This window comes from Pan paniscus, chromosome 21 (genome assembly GCF_029289425.2).
Source record: "Pan paniscus chromosome 21, NHGRI_mPanPan1-v2.0_pri, whole genome shotgun sequence".
Taxonomy (NCBI): domain Eukaryota; kingdom Metazoa; phylum Chordata; class Mammalia; order Primates; family Hominidae; genus Pan; species Pan paniscus.
The window spans coordinates 47,072,459-47,082,754 of record NC_073270.2 but is presented as its reverse complement, the minus strand read 5'-3'; the positions used below and the strand labels follow the sequence as shown (position 1 = coordinate 47,082,754).

At 48.3% G+C, this 10,296-nt stretch overlaps 1 pseudogene; it reads right to left on the bottom strand.

Moving 5' to 3' along the window:
* Positions 1-8,580: 8,580 nt before the first annotated feature.
* LOC100995930 (acireductone dioxygenase-like) lies at positions 8,581-9,590 on the bottom strand (annotated as a pseudogene).
* Between the last annotated feature and the right edge of the window lie 706 nt (positions 9,591-10,296).

Genomic DNA, 10,296 nt, shown 5'->3' with positions numbered 1-10,296 from the left:
GACCCCGCCCCAAGTCCCTGTGCCACCGCCTGCCCCACCTCCAGAAAAGTGTGGATTTCGGAACGGGGCGGACCTAGCTCCTCCCAGATTTGCTTCCAGCTTGCGGTGTGATCTTGGGTGAATTCCTTCCTCAATTTGATCCCATTTCCTGTTTTGTCAAGGGGGAAAGCCGCCTTGCAGGATTTTAGAGATGACATGAAATGACTTTGCGCGGCTCCTGGCGCTCAAACGTCCCCTCCTGGGGGCAGCTTTTCCTGAACCCACCCGTATCTCCCAGACTGGACAGGCCCCTCGCGTCATCTGTTCGCATAGCCCACAGTTGTAATTTCATATTTGCTTGAATGACTACTTGATTAATGTATATCTCTTCATTTAAATTTGAACTCTGAGAGCAGGTCACGTACATCCTTACACTCCAGCGCTTATCAGTACCTCGCCTGACAAACAACAGGCGCTCCATAAGTGCCCGCACCTTCATTCCATCCCTGGGACGTTCTGGTCGAGCGGCAGCGGGCTCAATACTGACACTGGCCAGCAGGGGGCAGGCGGTGATCAGCCTTCTGGCGCAGCCGCGCTCCCTCCCTGTCTGCAGGCACTGCGGGAGGGGACAGGCGAGCCCAGGTGCGCCGAGGCACGCGGAAGGTCCATTTATTCTCGTGCCTTGGGCAAGGCCCGGGCCGGGAACGGCTTTTTCCTCTTGGATCTGTGGCTCGCGGCTTTCCTGGACCAAAGACCTTTCCGACGCCCTATGGCCCCTGCAAAGAAGCTGCCCTGAGAAGGGCCTGGAGATGAAGTAATTTGTTCTAAAAGAGAGAGGGCACCGAGGAAAGGCTTGGCGGAGCAGCAACGGCGACGAGCCAGGCTTAGAAACGACTGGGCGGTGAGGAGGAGAGGTAGCTGCCATTATTCTGACTCAGGGTGACAGAACCTGTTTGGAAGTGACTGGCCTCAGTTGTCCTCATTTTGGCAGAAGTCATTTAGTATCAGTCCTGATCCCAGGTAGTGTCTGGCTGCTATCTCAGAAGAGCCCTGTTGGGAGCAGAGCTATGTCAAGGTGGCCAGGAGGGCAGCGTCATACATACCATTTTCTGTAACATCAGGAAATCCCTGAAGGGAGCCCGAGAAGGAAGGAAGGAGAGGTCACAGGTTGGGGCTACAGATGCCGAAATCAATTTACCTCTTTGAGCCTCAATTTCATCGGCAAAGGTGGTGATAAAAGCTACCTTGCAGGATTCTATTGTGAGGATTTACAGGATGAATTAAATAAGTGGTTCTCAACCTTGACTGTGTGTTAGAATCACTGTGCCCTAGACGAATACTGATGCCCCGGATACTGGGAGTTTAAAAACCTCTCCAGTTGGTTGTAATGTACAAACAAGGCTGAGAACTGCTGATCCAAATTAAATGCAGAGCACAGCGCCAGGGCACACACTAGGCATTCAGGAATGTTTATCACATATTTATTTTTATTTAAAAAATTTTTGTGTCACACATTTTTAAAGATGGAGCACAAATTGTTTTCATTGTTCATTGTTAGAGGAAAAAAAGTTGATATAAAGGTTGTTGCAGAAATTGCATTTCTGGCTGGGGTGAGGTGGCTTACGCCTGCAATCCCAGCACTTTGGGAGGCAGAGGTGGGCGGATCGTCTGAGGTCAGGAGTTGGAGACCAGCCTGGCCAACACGGTGAAACCCCATCTCTGTTTTTTTGTTTTTGTTTTTGTTTTGAGATGAAGTCTCGCTCTGTCACTCAGGCTGGAGTGCAGTGGCGCCATCTCTGCTCACTGCAAGCTCCACTTCCCGGGTTCACGCCATTCTCCTGCCTCAGCCTCCTGAGTAGCTGGGACTACAGGGGCCCATCCCCATGCCCAGCTAATTTTTTGTATTTTTAGTAGAGACAGGGTTTCACTGTGTTAGCCAGGATGGTCTTGATCTCCTGACCTCGTGATCCACCCACCTCAGCCTCCCAAAGTGTTGGGATTACAGGCGTTAGCCACTGCGCTCGGTCCCCCGTCTCTATTAAAAATACAAAAAAAAAAAAAAAAAATTAGCCAGGCGTGGTGGTGCACAGCTGTAGTCTCAGCTACTCAGGAGGCTGAGGCAGGAGAATCACTTGAACCGAGGAGGTGGAGGTTGCAGTGAGCTGAGATGGCACCTCTGTACTCCACCCTGGGTGACAGAGCAAGACATTGTCTCAAAAAAAAGAAAGAAAGAAAAAGAAAAATTGCATTTCTGACAGGCTCGTTTCTGGAACTCTCAATCATCTGGGATTTGGTGATGAGGGTAGGAGAAGAAAGGCGGATAGAACAGCCTCTGCTAGTATGACTTGTTCTAACACTGAATGGAACTGAATAAGGCAGAGACTGTCCCACTCTAGCTTGTGGTTGACATCACCATCTCCAGGGCTTTCTCTGAGGGTGCAAGCAGCATGGACACTTGTGTTTGCCCATTTCTGGGGTTGAAGGTGGAGGCCATTTTTTCCTCTGCTTGGGTATACTCATCGGATGAGCCTATATCACTGGCAGCTGTTTGTTTCTTCATTAATCCAAGAATGCAGGTGGTACTTCCTTCTTTACAGAATTTGGTAGCTTATGTGTTTTATTGTTTTTTTGTTTTGTTTTGTTTTAGACAGGGTCTGGCTCTGTCACCCAGGATGGAGTGCAGTGGCACAATCACGGCTTACTGCACCCTTGACCTCCTGGGCTCAAGCAATTCTCCTACTTCAGCCTCTCGAGGAGCTGGGACCACAGGCATGCATGATCACACCTGGCTTTTTTTTTTTTTTTTTTTTTTTTTTTTTTTTTTTAGGGACAGAGTCTCGCTCTGTTGCCCAGGCTGGAGTGTAGTGGCACAATCTCGGCTTATTGCAACCTCTGCCTCCCAGGTTCAAGCGATTATTTGCTTCAGCCTCATGAGTAGCTGGGATTACAGGTGCCTGCCACCATGCCTGGCTAATTTTTGTATTTTTAGGAGAGATGGAGTTTTGCCATCTTAGCCAGGCTGGTCTTGAACTCTTGACCTCATGATCCACCCGCCTGGGCCTCCCAAAGTGCTGGTATTACAGGCGTGAGCCACGGTGCCCAGCCACACCTAGCTAATTTTTAAAAAATTTTTGTAGGGATGGGTGTCTCACTATGTCACCCAGGCTGGTCCCGAACTCCTGGGCTCAAGCAATCCTCTTGTCTCTGCCTCTCAAAGCCCTGGGATCACAGGCATGAGTCATTGCGTTCACCCTATGTGCTTTGTTAATTTACAGACCCAGTGGTTAGTGACTGTGCCCCTCTACTTTCTTGCTGGGTGAACCTGGCATGAGGTGAGAGGGCCCCCTTACCCAGGCCTGTAGTTGTGATCACTCAGAGCAGCAATACTGGCTTCTGGGAGCAGCTCATCAATCACTCCTGGTGGCTTTGTTGAAGGTGGGAAGGGAGGCAGTGGACCCTGGGGCTGGGTCTCCCACTGCATGCAGGACTAAGGGCTGGGGGGCAGGCAACTGGTGTCTAGTTGGGATTGCCAGATTTAGCAAATAAAAATAAAGGACACTCATGTAAATCTGAATTTCAGATGCACAGCAACTGCTTTTTAATATAAGTATACCCAAGCAATATTTGGGACATACTTATACTAAAAGAAAGTATTCATTATTCATCTGAGATTCAAATTTAACTGGGCATACTTTATCTTCTTTGCTAAATCTGGCAACCCTATGTCTAGCCAAACAGCCAAGTCTCCAGCACGTGGGACTTGCTGCTGGCAATGGCCTCCTGCCCCATGTTGCCACATTCAGCTTCCACCTGTCACTGCCCAGCTCCAGAACTGTGCGTAGCTCCCAGTTACTTCTACAGGACACTCCCTGGCTGCTGTGCTGGGCCTTGGCTCTTCTGCCAGCCCAGCTGACCTGCTTGGGACCTTTCCCATCTCTGCTGCTGTTCATGCTTTCCCTGCCTGCCATGTCTCCTGCCTACTCCCAGGAGGGATCACTAACATTTATTGAGCACCTACTGGGTGCATGAGTTCTTCATTTGCATTATCTCATTGGATTTTCACAAAACCCAGGATAGTGGGGACAGTAGTTATCCCATTTTACCAGTGAAGAAACTGACACCCTGAGATGGGGATTTGTGTGATCTTGGCTCACTGCAACCTCTGCCTCCCAGGTTCAAGCAATTCTCCTGCCTCAGCCTCCCAAGTAGCTGGGATTACAGGCGCCCACCACCACGCCTAGCTAATTTTTGTATTTTTAGTAGAAACGGGGTTTCACCATGTTGGGCAGGCTGATCTCAAACTCCTGACCTCAAGTGATCCACCCACCTTGGCCTCCCAAAGGTGCTGGGATTACAGGCGTGAGCCACCATGCCAGGCTAACAGTGATTCTTTTTTTTTTTTTTTTTTTGAGATGGAGTCTCGCTCTTTCACCCAGGCTGGAGTGCAGTGACGCAATCTTGGCTCACTGCAACCTCTGCCTCCCAGGTTCAAGTGATTCTCCTGCCTCAGCCTCCTGAGTAGCTGGGATTACAGGTTTACAGGTTCCTGCCACCACGCCCGGCTAATTTTCGTATTTTGAGTAGAGAGGGAGTTTCACCGTGTTGGCCAAGCTGGTCTCGAACTCCTGACCTCAAGTGATCCACCCACCTCGGCTTCCCAAAGTGCTGGGATTACAGGCGTGAGCCACAGCACCCGGCCCCAACAGTGATTCTTAAAGTGTGGTCCCTGGACCAGCAGCAGCACTTGGGAACTTGTTAGAAATACCAGTTCTCAGGCCCTACCCCAGACCTACTGAATCAGAAACGCTGGGGGTAGGGCCCAGAATCTGTATTTTAATAAGTCCCTCCCTGCCTGCACCACCAAGTGGATTCTGATGCTCACTCTAGTCTGAGACCTGCTGCTGTAAAAGATAAAGTGACTACCAGACTCTCCTAACCCGGCAGAGGAACAGAGGACAACAGGGTGATTGTGTTCTTCCTGAGCACCATGCCTGGGCCAGGCACTAGAGATGCTGCAGGAGCCCCATAGTCTTAGAGGATGGGGAGGGGAGGGGAAGAAGAGACCAGCAACCGGGGAATTGCAATATAAGATGATGAAACCTGAGGTGGGGCAAGCCCAGGAGCCCATAGTGGGGTGGGAAGGGTCAGAGAATGCTTTCCAGAGAGTGGAAAAGTAAGTTGGAATTAAGTGAAGACAGGTGAGCACAGTGATCCAGGTGCAGGGACTCATTTGTACAAAGGCCAGGATGAGCCACCTGGGGATAGTTTAGGTTGGGAGGTGGGAAGGGTATAAAATCCCTGCCCTCAGAGGGAAGGAAGACGCTGTAGTGAGTGCTGAGGGTAAAGCCTCTGCCTTCCAGGTGGAGTAAATGCTGGAGAAGATGGAAATTGGGGTGTGAAGAGAGACCCAGGAGGTGCCAGGCCTCCCCACTTCCTTCAATCCAGGAGCTTTTGCTCTCAAGACATTTGCTCAACCCCCAGTCATGTCAGTGAGCAGTGGGCAGGTACGTGGTTGCGAGGTCGGGGCTGCCGGGTCCAAGCGCAGCTCCTTCCTAGGCTAGGTGAGAGATGGAGCTGGGGGAGCAGCCCCCTCCGCCCCCGGCTGGAGAGGTTCCTGCTCTGTGTCCCTGGCTGGGTTGCTTTTGCCTTCCTTGTTTCCTTCTCCTGAGGATGTGGCCAGAACTGTGCACAGCCACTGGGGGCCTCTCCTCCCAGCCAATGGGAACAAGTCCTGGATGTTATCAGGGACCCTCAGGCTGGAGGGCAGGAGACTTCTGTTGCCATCCGCAGCTCCTGCTAAAGGTACCTTTTGTGCCAGATGAGGAGTGACCCGGCTTGGCTAGATTGCAACTGTGCGGTTCCCGACTCCCGGAAAGACGTCAGTTTAGCAGCCTTTTTGGAATTTGTTTGTAATTTCTAGCCTGGAGAGGAATCCTGAAAGATCATTAACCAATGTAGGAAGTGGAGCTTTCTGTGGCCTAAAAATCCCTTCAGGATTTCCCAACTGCCCCATGGGTTTGATCCTCAACAAAGGGACCTCCTACCCTTTTTCTTCTTGGGGTGTACCTTCTGCCCCCACCCGCCCTCCATCTGGCATGTGGACCATGTCTTAAGCTTTGCAACTCCAAGAGGATCTGGCACAGTGCCCTCCACTTAGATATTCAGAAATATTGTTTACAGAATATCAGTTTATGCTGGGCCTTGAACTATATATAGATGGGGTAAATATAGGAGGCAATAGGCAGTCTAAGTGGGTGGAAGTGGTGAGTGAAGGCATGGGTATTGAAGACAAAGCGAATGCAAGGAGATAACCTTGAATATGGGGCAAAACCATGGGCACTGGGGAGCTATCAATGATTATTGAGCAGGAGAGTGATACGGTATTGCTAGTCACTAGACTAGGCCCTTTGTATAAGTTGTACACACCATCTGCTTTCACCGTCCTGCCCCTTCTCTGCTTGGACAGTTCTTCCCTCCCTCTGTCCACATTGTTGATGCCAACTCATTTTTCAGATTCCAGATCCATTGTTATTGTCTTCAGTGGCAGACAGACTCTAAGGTGGCCCCTGCATTTCTGCCTCCTGGTGTTCATGCCTTTGTGTCATCCCTTTCTCTGAAGTGTGGGTAGGACCTGTGACTTGCTTTTAACCAATAGAATATGGCAAAGGTAATGGAATATCACTCCTGTGATTATGTTACATTTTATAATATTCTGCTTTGGCCAGGTGTGGTGGCTCATGCCTGTAATCCTAGCACTTTGGGAGGCTGAGGCAGGAGGATTGCTTGAGCCCAGGAGATTGAGACCAGCCTGGGCAACATAGTGAGACCCTGACTCTACAAAAAATAAAAAAAAAAAATTAGCTGAGTGTGGTAGCACGTGCCTGTAGTCTCAGCTACTTGGGGGACTGAGGTGGGAGGATTGCTTGAGAGCAGGAGGTTGAGGCTGCAGTGAACTGTGATTCTGTGATCATGCCACTGTACTCCAGCTTGGGCAACTGAGCAAGACCCTGTCTCCAAGAAGAAGGAAGTTGCATTTTACAATGACCATTTAGAAATGAATCCATAAAAAAAAAAAATCAGATCAGCACTTTATCAGAGTAAAATTTGACAGAAGAAAGCCCTATGATATTTATGTTATCATGGTTCCTGTCTACATTTTAATCCTTTTTTACAATTTTATTTATTTTTTTAAAGATAGAGACTCTGTTGCCCAGACTGGACTGCAGTGGAGCGATCTCAGCTCACTGTGACCTTTGCCTCCTGGGTTGAAGTGATTCTCCTGCCTCAGCCTCCTGAGTAGCTGGGATTACAAGCGTGTGCCACATGCCTGGCTAATTTTTTGTGTTTTTAGTGGAGACAGGGTTTCACCATGTTGGCCAGGCTGGTCTCAAACTCCTGGCCTCATGTGATCCACCCGCCTCAGCCTCCCAAAGTGCTGGGATTACAGATGTGAGCCACTGCACCTGGCCTTAATCCTAAAATTAATTTCAGGATTAAAATGTACACAGGCACCATGATAATAACATTTAAGGATCGACTTTCCTCTGTGCAGTGAGAAACAGACCCCCAAGACCAGTGTGAAAGTAATGAAAAATTAATTTTAACATGAAAAATTTTCATCCAGTTTTAGAAAAATACTTAGAAAACAACCTGACCTTCTAAAACATGAAATTTATTTGGGGTTTTTCTATGATTATAACGAACTAGGCATAATTGTGTCTTAGAATTGAGTAGAAAAATAACGTACTAATTCTCTTGATAAATTTTAAAATACTAATTCTGTTAAAATCTTGATTGTGAAAGAACCTAGACAACTTGCACTGAAAAAAATACCAACACAGATAATATACACATTAATCACATACATATACAGTCACACAAAGAATCTAAACTGGTGATTTTAACAAGCTAGGCAAAATACCATATATACTTGAATATAAGATAATGCCAAGCCATGAGCATAAAATTGAGGCAGTCATTTTGTTTTGTTTTGTTTTGAGATGGAGTCTTGCTCTGTAGCCCAGGCTAGATAGAGTGCAGTAGAGCGATCTCGGCTCACCGCAAGCTCCACCTCCCGGGTTCACGCCATTCTCCTGCCCCAGCCTCCCGAGTAGCTGGGACTACAGGCGCCCACCACCAAGCCCGGCTAATTTTTTGTATCTTTAGTAGAGACGGAGTTTCACCATGTTAGCCAGGATGGTCTCAATCTCCTGACTTCGTGATCTGCCCGCCTCAACCTCCCAAAGTGCTGGGACTACAGGCGTGAGCCACCGCGCCCAGCAATGACTTTATTTTGAACAAGAAAGTGGCATAAGCAACTCAGAATGTGTCGCCTAACATAAGAGCTCTTCCCTCTATGTGTATAATTCCCCACCTCAGTGTATAATTTTGGGAGAAAAAAAGTGTCTTCTATCTGGTTATCTACCATTGCACCTTGTTACAAGGCAGGCACAATATCATGTCCGGATAGAACATCTAAGGAGATACATTTTGGGAGATGAAACTCTCATTTGGACTAAAGATGAGTGCATGTACTAACACAGGGCTACTGAACCACTAGTCTTGATTGCATTAGACAAAACGAAGGTGACTTGTCTTCATTTCCACAGTTGCTTCCATGTAAAAATCAGTTTTATTGCTCCTTTCATTAAAAAATATTCTGAGCCAGGCACGGTGGCTCATGCCTGTAATCCCAACACTGAGAGGCTGAGTCAGGCAGATCACTTGAGGCCAGGTGTTTGAGACCAGCCTGGCCAACATGTTGAAACCCTGTTTCTATTAGCCGGGTGTGATGATGTGCACCTGTATACAAGCTACTCAGGAGGCTGAGGCATGAGAACCACTTGAGCCTGGGAAGTGGAGATTGCAGCGAGCTGGAATCACGGCACTGCACTCCAGCCTGGGCAGCAGAGTGAGACTCTGTCTCAAAAAATAAAAATAAGATAAAAAACATTCTGATCAAATAATCTTGCAAAGGAAAGACAAGTTTACCATATAAAAGCAAAGAGAAAAATGATTTTGTGCTCGGTTATGTTTAGGACCTTCACAAAGCACATGTTCTCAGGGAGCCCTGCTATGCTGTCTGTGCCAGAAATTTCATGTATTGTCCCTGGACATTGAAATGGTCAGCTGGCCCATTGTATGCTGTCCACACTGGGTCTCCCTGAATGGCCATATGGCCTTCACGTACTTCTTTTCATCCAGAGTGAGGTGGTGACGAATTCCTGTGGGGAGAGTTATGTCTCCTTTCTCCATGAAGATGTGGATTCACTTGTCCTCTTTATCTGTCATATCAAAAGTATCCACTGCCACCCGGGATGTAACAGATCCGATCATCCAAGTGTAAATGCTCCTCATAAAACACCTTAATCTTTTCTTCATAATTTGGTAATTTATCTTTACATATGGTTATTATGTCTATCCAGGAGTAGCTTCTCTCTCTTTGAGTCTTTTCTAATTCTGGATCATTCTCTTATTTGTCAGTGTCCAGCTTTAGTAGTGCACCCTGAGCCAGCATGGCTGTTTCTGGCCCACTGGGTGGCCAGGGGCTCGGGGTGGTGGGGCTGCCTCCAGCAGTCTGGGAACTCATCCATGTACTAGGCCTGCACCATGGCTGCAGATGCTAACAGGCAGAGTGGGGCTAGAGAGGGGAGGCTGCATGGAAGGGCTGCCACTGGGAGTGAGGTGCTGTTGTGATTAGAACTCAAGGCTCTCAGGAGCTGGACAAAAGGTAGAAACTGTTGTTATAGATGAGGAAAAGGAAACCAATTATTGAGTACACTTAAAAGTATACTTGGTCAGATGCAGTGGTTCATGTCTTTAATCCCAACACTTTGGGAGGCTGAGATGGGAGGATCGCTTGAGCCCAGGATTTCAAGGTTGCAGAGCTGTGATTACACCACTGCACACCAGCCTGAGTGACAGCGTAAGACTCTCTCTTTAAAAAAAAAAAAAAAAAAGCACACTGGCTGTTTCCTCTGCCCAGAAGTTTCTTTCCCTAGATGCCTACCTGGCTGGCTCCCTCACTAACCTCAAGACCACACCAATGTCCATGAAGTCTACCCTGACCATGCCCAGACACCTCTCTGTGCTCTAATCTTTTCCAGTAGCCCTAACAACTTCCTTGAGTGCTAATTTACTTCTTGAGGATGTCTGGTATGTGTGTGTCTCCCTCCAAAAGAATGCAGGCCCCGTGAGGACAAGACATCTGATCTGTCTTCACTGACAGTTCCTAAGAACAGTCTGGGGCCGGGCACGGTGGCTCACGCCTGTAATCCCAACAGTTTGGGAGGCCAACACGGGTGGATCACTCGAGGC